Consider the following 9,954-nt stretch of genomic DNA (forward strand, 5'->3'; position numbering starts at 1 on the left):
GGCGGGAACTCTTTGCAAAGTGCATTTCTGTGCTGCAAAGAAGAAATGCACACTGCAAAGAAAGCTACAAATTGGCGGGAATTCTTTTACACCTCTGCAGCAGAAAACTCCACTGTGCAAAGAAGCTGCAATTTAGCGGGAACATAATTCAGTGGTGCCAAAGCACATACAAAACAAAAATCACACCTTTGGGTTGTGACAATTCAGAGGCCAAATCACCGAATCTGAACCGAATCGTGTGACCAAAAAACCTCCAAATCAGTTCAGAGCCTCCAAATCAATTTTGGAAAAGATTCAGAAAAAGATTTGGAGATTCGGAAGGCAGTCTTTCAGGGGAACAGAAACTGAGAAGAGGGAGGGGGAGCAGGGGGGAAAGACTGACATCTGTAGCTGGCCAGTGACTGTGATCTTTCCCTGAGTCCCCTTCCAATCACAGTGCTCTGGGGGAGGGATGTAGAAACAGCACATAAGCCTCTGTCTGCAGCCTTTCTGTTCCTTTTATGAGCTGTTTCTGCCAGAGCACTGGGAAGGCTCCCTGTTACAGGCTACCATCCCTGCTGGTTTCATGTTACTGTGCGTTAACACACACACACAGTCACACATGTCATGAGTTTTTGAGGTGCAATTTCCCAGAAACCCCTAAACCTATCCCCTTGAAACCTGGCAGACTTCATGGCCTCAGCAGTGGCTACCATCCCCGCCGTTTTCACCCCCCTGTGACTTAACACACACACAAAGTCACACATCATGAGTTTTGCTTGTCAGCAGTTTAAGGTGCAGTTTCCCAGAAACCCCTGCACCTATCTTCTTGGCTGGCTTCATGGCCTCAGCAGTGGCTACCATCCCTGCTGTTTTCATCCAAATCTGCTGAAAATGACAAAGTTATAGGTATTTCAGTGATTCCCCATTATAGTCTATGGCCGAATCTCCAAATTTCTCCGAATCAGCGCTGAATCTTCCGAAGCGGATTCAACCGAATGGATTCAGGACAGTGACCTGAATCTCTGAATTGAATCACTGTCCTCTGAATCAGCTGAATCCTAATCCAAATAGAATACTTCCCTATTCACACAGGCCTGCTAGACCCATTTTTTCAGTAAAACATTCACTTGTGATTTTAAAAAAGCTAGCAATGAAAAATCTATCCCAGCCTTTGTTAAGTTGTTCCAATAGTTCATTTAAAAATATATACCTTTTCTCTAGTCCATATTTGTCTAACTTCAACATCTAGCTATTGAATCCCATTATACATTTTGTCCAGAAGCCACTATCATATAGAGTCTCATCAAGTCACCACTTAAACTTCTCCTTCATAGGCTAAACCAATTGAGACTCTCAAGTTTCTTCACTAGAAGGCAAGTTTTCCATTTGGTCCTTCTCTGCTAGTTATCAACATACTTCTTGATTTGTGGCAATCAGAACTGGACCAAGTATTCCAATCACAGCCACACCAGTGCCAGTTATAGAAATCATATCATCTCTCTACGCCTACTTGAGATTCCCCTGTACATACATGACTATTATAGCTTTTTTGGCTACAATGTTTCATAGGGAGTTCATGTTCATCTGATTATCCATCATGACTTCCAAATCCCTTTGTCACTGCTTCCTAATGTGGCTTGCTTCTTTGTTCCTGAATACATTACTTTATATTTGGCTGTACTGAAAGGTGTATTGTTGGTTTGCACCCAATTTAAATAGTGATCCTGCTCTGTCTGTATCAGAGATTAGTTTTGTTCATTATTTACCATTTTCTCAATATTTATGTCATTGGCAAACTTTATTAGTCATGATTTTAGGTTTCTCCCAGATCATTAAGAAAATATTTATACAGTGTATGGGCAACAACCAGTCACTGTGTGATCCTACCAGAACACAACTATTTGATGATTTCCCATTTACATTTAACCTTTGAGATTGGTCAGTTAGATGGTTTATAATCGTTTCAACATGTCAGATTTGTATAATTTTAGTTTCTTAATCAAAATATTGTGTTGTACTAAGGCAAATGCTTTACGGAATTCTACATATATTACATCAATCCTTCTATTTTTCTCAAGCAAACTTGTAATCTCATCAAAGAAGGATATAAAGTTAATGCATAACCCTATGTTGATAGGGCTTAATTATTTTATCCTACTTTAATTGGGCCCTTTATCAATCATTGCATTATTTGCCCAGGATTGATGAAAGATTGGCAGCTCTATAATTTTTTTAATCATTTCATTTATCTTTTTTTCAAATATTGGTACAACTTTATTTTTTACTAGTCTTCTTTACCATGAGCAGCACTAATCTTGGCCAGCTCTTTTAAATTTCTTGGAAGCAAATTATCCAGAAATAATATGCTGATTTAAAAATGTCTAATTTTGACAACAAGCTGTTAAACATCTTGGTATACTGTTGAAATGGAAAGTATGTTATCATGCTTATATGATACGAATATATCATTTGGCCTGTTCCCAAATAAAGAATAGAAATCTTATTGAACACTCCTTTACTGTTTGTTTAATTATGGAAAATTCTGTTTCAATTTTTAAATTAACACAGTCTCTCTCATTTAGTGGGTTATGGGCTTTTGGGGCATTTTGTAATATTTTAAAACAGTACCTAATTATAATTCATATTTTTCAGTTAAAATGTTTCTCCCAATTGATTTGACTTATATTGGTTGTTAGCTTTCTGAAATTGACCCTTTTAAGGAACCAAATATAGATATTGTTATTGGCTGGGAATTTATTCTGTTTGCACATAATAAATGTGCTGAAAGCAGGATTTCATTGAAGTAAACATTATTTTCCTTTACTTCTGTGTTCAATTAATTTTTATCTGTCAAAGTGATATCTAATATAGAATTCCCTCCAAAACAAATTACAGACTTAAGAAACTTTCATGTAATAATTTTTAAATATTCCATGGATATTTCAGTGCTAGTGGCATAAGATCTTCAGCATATCTCAGCCAGATTGAAGTCCTTCCTGAAAGATTCTGCTTTTTTCCCCTATGCATTTAGAGAGGTGGTTCAGGAGTCTGTCATTCTGTTTTCTAGTGTTATTTGGTGGTCCATAGCAACATCAGCTGATACCCCATCTTGCACTTAATCTATGAGAACACTGATCCCTGAGGATTCAAAATCATTTGCTTCTGAGTTGTTAGTGACTCAGAAGTAAGTAATATTGTTGACATAGACTGTTACACCCTCACTCCTTTTGTTCATTGGATCTTTCCTAAATAGGTTATAATAGTTGATTTTTAACATCCAAATCATGTGGATCTTTAAACAAGATTTTAGTAATATGAACTGAGTTGTATTCATACTCATAAATAAGCAATTTCAGTACCTCCTGTTTATTGTAGAGTTACCCTGCTTTGCTATAGAAATAAATAAAGAATTAATCTTCACATTCTTTAATGCCCTGATTGCTTTTGTTCTTTACATCATGATTTAGCTTTATGTGGTTACTTAAAGTGGGAACTCTTTTAACCTTTTAGTTGTTAATATCCTCTCAACTAGTTCAGCCAACCTGTCCTGTAGAAGGCTGGTTCCCCTTCTGTGGAGATGAAGATCATCCACACACTCTCCCCAGTACAGGGTGAATGAATGTTCCATAAAATATAACCTGCTACCTTATACCATTTATCTTGCCAGCCTGGTTGAATTATGTGAGTATGCTTATTATGTAGTGTAAGCATTTGTTCTTTTTTAAATATAAATAAATACTTGGCACCAAATCTCTGTAATTATTCCTCTCCTAGCGCTGAATATAGTTTTGCCTCATCTACATTAAAGTTTAAACACCAATTCATGGGCACTGATTGTTAATAATTCTTGTTAAGAACAAAGATTTTCCTAAAACACATGGGTGTGTCCAGTCTTTCATGGGAAAAACTTTAAAAAGCAGGGTGATAGCATCTCCTTAAATTCCAGGTCACAACTACACACTTTTCCAAGAGTGGAACTTTTATATTTTCTAGCTAAATATTTTGCATGTATTTTGTAAAATCAGATACTGTTGAGAATTTTATACGTTAACACTACAAAAGTGATTCAATGTGTTCTTATATGCAGAAGGAATAGCTTGTTATAGTTACTCATTCTACTATGCAACTATTTAGAGCTGAGAAGCTATAATAAAATTAATGAAAATAAAACAAATATTGCATCTCCTAAATCTGAACCTGTTAATCTCAAAAATGGTCTTTGGTGATAAACAAGCTTAAGTTTAGATGTGTATCTGACACATTTGTGTCAGTAAAATTGAACTTGAAACACCAAGAAATTATTTTTATTAAGGCTTAAATTATGTTCTTTCCTCCAGTGGACTGGAAATACCACAGGGTGGTCTTTAGCCCTTCATTTTGACTTTTCCGGTCTCACCTGAATTCCAGAAATACAGACTTGTGAGAAAATAACAAATGGTACCAAAAATTATCCATGCTTTTTTCAGACCTGCTAAGATTTGGTTCAGGTACTGAGTGAAAGGTCTTATTTTATCTAAACCGGTTTGACCATCTTTAATCTGAATAGGCAACTAGTGAACAGTTGAATTTTTCATTTGAAACATTATTTCACCATGTCAGCACTGGCTTAGAGTCACAGAAAACTAGATTGAAATATGCAGGTGTGTACACACACATGATCAAGTTGCACATATGATATGAGAGAAAAAAGCATTCACAGAGCTTTGTATAGACATGTTTATAAAAATAATCTGTAATTGGATTGTGTACAGTGCAGACCTTCTGTGTTTTGACTTGAGTCAGACATCATGGAAGCTTTACCTGTTGCTGAAAAGGTATTCTCAGAGTTTATTTATAGGGAATGCTACACACCCACGTTCAGTTGTCACAAGCCTTCATTGATATTCTGACTTAATGGTCTTGTGTGGAATGAATATGTTAGCTACGTGATAAAAACAAATTGCAAATGTGCATCTGTATCTAAATGCTTGTGCTAATCTTAGTGAATTTCAAACATAGGCTAAAGGCTTTTTTCCCCGCTTTTCCTTATAAAATGGAGAAGTTCTAGTCATACAACACTTCTTTGTACTTGTCTTTATTATACCCAGCAACAAAGAGCTATTCTCCTTTGCCCTGCAGTACAGAGGAACTAGTTGTTTTCATCATACAGTATAAAATTCAAAAATCTTTGCTCATTGCAATGATTATGATGTGGTCTATTTTTATATTCTAAAGTCTGTCATCTTCAGTCCTCTGGTGTTAGTGACACCATATCAAGTGGGTCTTCATCTATCTTTTGATGTGTGACTTCAATTCCAAAGGCAAATAATAGCAAGTTACACAGGTGAAGCTAATCCTTACTAGTTGCTGTATGCCAGTGGACTCCTGAAGGAAATGAGTCCATTTGGAAGATGAACTAGTTGTACTATGTTCCTTAGGTATATAAGGGGCATTGCGGAATTGAAAACACTAATTTCCTGTATGTTATCCACAATAAATTACTGTTCAAGGAGAAGCAGTGGTGATTAAAAGGCCTTATTTTAATTTGCACATTACAACTGAAGACTGGGAATGTTGGTCATAGACTTGTTAAGAGGAGAGAAAAGGTCAAGGCTATAGGGCATTTTTATCTAAAACTCTATATGTGAGAATTAGTTATGCTTGCAAAAGTAGTTAGGTTATTACGAACCGTTCTAAAGATCCAATTTTGTTTGAAAGCCCTAAGTGAACTAACTTCTCCTTGTACTAGGAACTAAGCTGAACGATACACACAAGTCCCAGAAACTAGCTTTAGAGTCTCTTTCCCCTTACCCTTTTTTGGTTTCAGCCAATCATCCTGTTTCCACCTTTTCCATGCTGGTATTTTTGGTATTTGCCTTCTTTGCCTCCCTTGTTAAAGAGAAAAGAGGCTACATTACCAACCACCTATGAAACTCACAAAGTTAAAGGAATTAAAACAATATTTACATTTTATTATTTTCCCCATTCACCTCAATGGGTGGTGGGATGCAGTCTTGCTGCCTTCCTGGTGGGGTTACACTGCACTGCACATGAGCAGCACTCCCCCAAAAATCTGTCACATGATTTAAAAGACTGCCTGCAAATGTTGTTGCTAGTTTTTGTTTTCCAAGAAAATTCAAATTTCTAAAGCTAAGTCCCCTGAGGTAAGAGTGCTGGTTCTGTTTCGATATATTGTGCAGGGAAAAGGAAGATAAAAGCTCTGCATTGCACACCTTGCAGTTTTTTTCTTCCGTAGAGACCCCTTAGATACAGCTCTCAAAGATTTTTTGTTGTTGTAAAAAAATAAGTGTATTCTTTTGTATTACCCCTTTAATAGCGCCTCTTCTTGGGTTTTCTCTTCTTTTGTGGTTGACTGCTCTGCCACGTGCCCTAAACATTCTAAAAAGCTGATTAAGGATAGCTCACCCTTATGTAAAGATCTCCCCTCTGTAGTTGTGTACAGAGGATCTGTGAGCTTAATGACTGTCTGTCCTACAAGAGACACCTGATAAGGGCAGCATCAGTTTGCACATCCATGGATTTCTGCAATCACAGTTGTCTTTATGAACATATAGACTCTTGGGGTCAGGTCCTCTCCCATGCTTCCTTAGCCTTCTGCAGCTGTACACCACTTCCCCACTGGCTGTATGGAAGGGGAGATTCGAACAGCTGGCCAAAAATTCAGGTGACTACTGATATTACTTGAGGAAGAAATATATAGTTCCTCTTTTCCAGTTAGGTTACATGAAAAATCAAATTAAATGGACCGAAACTATTTGAAAATAGGTCCCTGAATCTGCTAACAGCTCTTGAAGTGATTGGACATCTGTGTGTGGCTTAAAGTCTGGCTCAGTTCTGTTGAGGTCCTCAGATTTCCTTCACCTCGTTATTATGGAGCAATTTATTCGTGTCTTTCCACCCCCGCTCTGACAGCCTCAATAATGCACATGCAGCCCCCACACACTTTGGCACCTTTCCCCTTGCAAGGACAGTGAAACGTGTGGCCTACTCTAGGATTACATCTGTGGAGATCTACAAATTAAAAGCTTCCCCACCCCCACATCCACCCATCCTAAACTTCTTTGCTCCCTACCCATTTTCCCACAAGGCAGTGCTTATAGTTGTTAACTACTGCCAAACTTCCAACTGCCTGAAACTTGACATTTGTTCTTGTTTTCTCCTGTCTTCCCTAACGGGTATGGCACTACTAAGCAAAGAGGAATGCAAAGAATAAGAAAGTTCAAAGTCATTGAATCTACATCCATTCATCATGTTTGGATCAATGCCCACTCAAAACCTGGAGCACTTGAATAGCTTCAAGAGTTTTAACCCTTTTTTACTAAATCTGAAAATGCCTTTTTGAGTGCAAAGCATTGTGTCTTTCTTATCAGTGACTAAACACATTGGAAGGTGTTTGTCACATACCCCAATCTGCATGACTAATGCTGCAATAAACATTTATTTTTACTTTTGTTCAGTGGTAAATTAGTTATATTCTGTGGGATGAAAAGGGATCTGTGCAACACAGAAATGGTTATTTATAATAATTTCACTAATTCTTGAATGCTTACATCTTTTTCGGCAACCGTCAGTCCTCCTGGATTATGGTGTATGCATGAGAGGTTACCCAGACCATTGCCGCATATGCCTAGGCAAGGAGATGCTTACACCAACATTCTTATTTAAATATACTTCACTATGCTCATTTTTAAAGATTTTATACAGCTTTTATTCAGCTTTGCTTATTAAAGCATAATTTGATTCTCAACTTTTAGCTCGATAATCAGTTACAAATGGAAATACTCTAAAATATTTACTATAAGTATGAGTTGGGTCTCCCTGAACATTATTTGACTACAAACTAATATTTCTTTTAGGAATTTTTTCCTTAAATGTACCCAGCCATCTCTCAGTTTATTAGTGATATTAAATGCAATTTTATAAAATTAAAATCAGGTTTCAATGTTTTTAAAAAATCTGATGGTAATGGAGCTAAAAAATGTTCAATCAATTGTTTGCTTGGATTTAAATACTCCTTTACCTTACCTGTAATCTAAAGTTTGCAGCAGTGGATTGGTCAGATAAATCAGTGAAAGTGACTCTGAACAATCATTGAAGTGACTTTGGTAATGGTAATTAAGTGCTAACAGAAAATACGTTGTGTCTTCTTTATTTACTTTTTACTAATCTTCCACTGACTATTCCTTGAAAAAAAAAAGTAGCATAAGGCCCATTCCTAGTAACACAGAAAGGTGGTTTTGCTTGTTTTTAGTTTATACTGTCATTTTTAAATTTAGCATAGTTCGAGCCCGCTTCTAAACGTATTACATATATTTTCTCACTGGAATTGCTTGGGTGCATGAAGATTGGCACTTGCCAAAACATTTTTAGGAGTAGGACTTTAACATGAAAAGGAAGCAAATAATTTTTAAAAAGATCTTTTTAATGTTCAGTTAAACATGTAGATGGCAAACATGTAATTAGGGCGCATGTATCAACAAGAGTAGGGAATATTTAAAGCAGTCTAGATGTTTGATTTACATAAATGAATGCAAATAGGTGATATATTGTAAGGTGTGGGTTACACCTGAAGCTCTGCCAGGGCCCTACGTTCCATCCGATCTGAGAAAAACTAGGTGAGAGTGAAGTACTGGTCCGTGCGTTCACATGTTGTTAAAACACTGCATTGTTAACGTTATGGCTGACCAATTTATATTTAACTTTTCATTTGAATTTATGAGGGGGGTACGCTTAGACCTTGTATGTAGAGTTTGGAGTCTTATGAGTCCAAGTCAAAATCAAAATGTAAGTAAATGTTTTAAAAGGTGAATATGAGAGACATGAAGTGTTACAAGTCTATAACTAAAAAAATGAACTTAAAAAGCGCTCAGGTGAAGGGAATCCCTCAGTTGGAAAGTTTGAATGGAGAATACAGTTTCACTAGAGATACTTTGGAAAGGAAAGCTAGGAGTAGATACTGGGTGAGCCTGAGTATATGGGACAGGATTTAGATTGAAATGACTCTGAATTAGCAGCATCAGGCTGAATCCTAAAGGACCGAAGGCAGTGGCCAAATCTACTTTAGTATGAAGCCTCCAAACGTAGATAAACCAAGCATCTGCGTAAGAGAACTGGTCAAACTCTTTCTTGATTCTGTAATTATCTTTCTGCCTTCAGGCTCCCTTACAGGTCGTGCTCGAAGAAGAGAGCATGAGGTCGGCGAGAGCAGTGATTGTGATATGTAACAAAAGCCTGCCAGCAAAGGCAGGGTGGCTGGCTCTCACCACCTCCTTGGGATCTGTGATTATCGTAACATAAACTGTGGACTGCAGAACCCGGCTGGGAAAAGTGAAGGTGCAAGTACAATTTCTTTTATGGCCTTTCCCAACAAACAGCTTGTGCTTTTCCATAACACCTTCATGTACATAATGCCCTTTCCGCCCCTTCGGCCCACAAATTGGAGGGAATTCCTTCCCTTGTGTAATCTGTGCATTAGGAGGGGTGCTGTTTTTGACAGACCGGCAGATACAAACCAGGTGAATAGAATTAAGGACTTTATTTATTTATTTATTTATTTAGCAAAAATCTTGTTGGTCTAAGAAAAGAGATCATGTCTGCTGCAAGAGGTGAATAGATAGGAACTTTCCTCTGGAGAGAAGAGCTCTTTCCCTCTCCCCTGGCTCTTGCTGTGTCCCATCCGTGTTCAAGGGGAGCTCTGCGGGCTGTGCAGGCTGCCATTTCTGAGCAGCAGGTTTCCAGGTCCCAGACGGGACCAAGAAGAAGACAGTGGCGCGGCTGTTTCCCTGACGTGAAGCCTGTGGAAGAAGAAGAAGAAGAAGAAGAAGAAGAAGAAGAAGAGGCGGGCGGGGCATTTGACAAGGGCGGCGCAGACGGGATCCCCTCAGGAGCAGGGCTGCAGAGGCGAGGGCGGCACTTGTTGACAGGCACCGGCCCCTTCTCCGGACGCGGCCGGGCCCGGGAGCGGGCGCGGAG

The sequence above is a fragment of the Alligator sinensis genome, unplaced genomic scaffold (assembly GCF_000455745.1).
Source record: "Alligator sinensis unplaced genomic scaffold, ASM45574v1 scaffold241_1, whole genome shotgun sequence".
NCBI classification, from domain to species: Eukaryota; Metazoa; Chordata; order Crocodylia; family Alligatoridae; genus Alligator; species Alligator sinensis.